Source organism: Humulus lupulus, chromosome 1 (genome assembly GCF_963169125.1).
Source record: "Humulus lupulus chromosome 1, drHumLupu1.1, whole genome shotgun sequence".
Classification (NCBI taxonomy): domain Eukaryota; kingdom Viridiplantae; phylum Streptophyta; class Magnoliopsida; order Rosales; family Cannabaceae; genus Humulus; species Humulus lupulus.
In genome coordinates this window covers 182,672,927-182,674,040 of record NC_084793.1, presented here as the reverse complement: position 1 = coordinate 182,674,040, position 1,114 = coordinate 182,672,927, and positions in this window count along the sequence as shown.

The window sequence follows — 1,114 nt, the reverse complement described above, 5'->3', positions numbered from 1 at the left end:
CTAATCACTAATACATATTGTTCTGTTGATCTTAGCATTATTTGTTTATCCTCTTGAAGGCCACCTATTGCTTGGTGAAACAAAAGCAACCTTCGAGTAATCCTTTCTAGGGCTCCTACGGTGTTTCTTGGCTCCCTTATTCTTTTTAAGGCCTTAATGGCTCGGATATCTTGGTAGGTTAAAGCTCCATTCATTTTTAACTGAAACATAAACACTAAAGTTGTTAGCTATACACATAGACAAAGTAACTTGTAACTTGTAACTTAAACACTTACTTGGCGGTCCGATTCGGAGCTTTGAGCATGTGTATCGAGGAGAACTTCATGCGAAGGAACCGTTTGCTCTGATACCAACTGTAATGACCCACTACTCTAGACTAATTGGACCATTATCGAAACTATACATAAAACTTACATTTTTACGAAAATACCATAATTTATTGAGTAACTTGAAAATAAGAGTTATTTACAAATAAACAGAATACTAAGAAGGATTTTGGGATCCCATTGTCTTTAAAACAAAACAAGATTTAAAATAAAAGACATTACATAATAATGCGGAAAATACACATAAAAACCATAAAAAACATAAAAGGAGACTATATCCTCGAATCGAATAACGCTCGGCCCCTTGACTCCATTCATCATCGATACACATTCTCCAAGCGTCACGAATCTTTCCGCCTCTAAACTTATTTTCCTGCACATAAACAGAAAGGAGTGAGCCTAATGCCCAGTAAGGAAAATCTAACACAAAGTCACATACATAATTTCATAAGAAAACATAAAGACTTAACATAATACATATAACATACACTTATTATAATGGCCATTATTACTTGGGGTCCCATAGACTAAACAAGCATATGCCCATGGGATTAGTGGGGTCCTACTAGCTAAGTAGGTCATATGCCCATAACCCATTTGGGGTCTTGTTAGTCATATGGGTCATATGCCCAAGCCTACAAACACATATATACATATCATAACACTTTTAATAACATAAAACATATAGATAACATAAGCACATAACATATTGATTCTAGCCTATTTTCCTTACCAAAGTTACCGAGATTATGGACTGAGTTGGGATTGTTGGAACACTCCTAAAACCA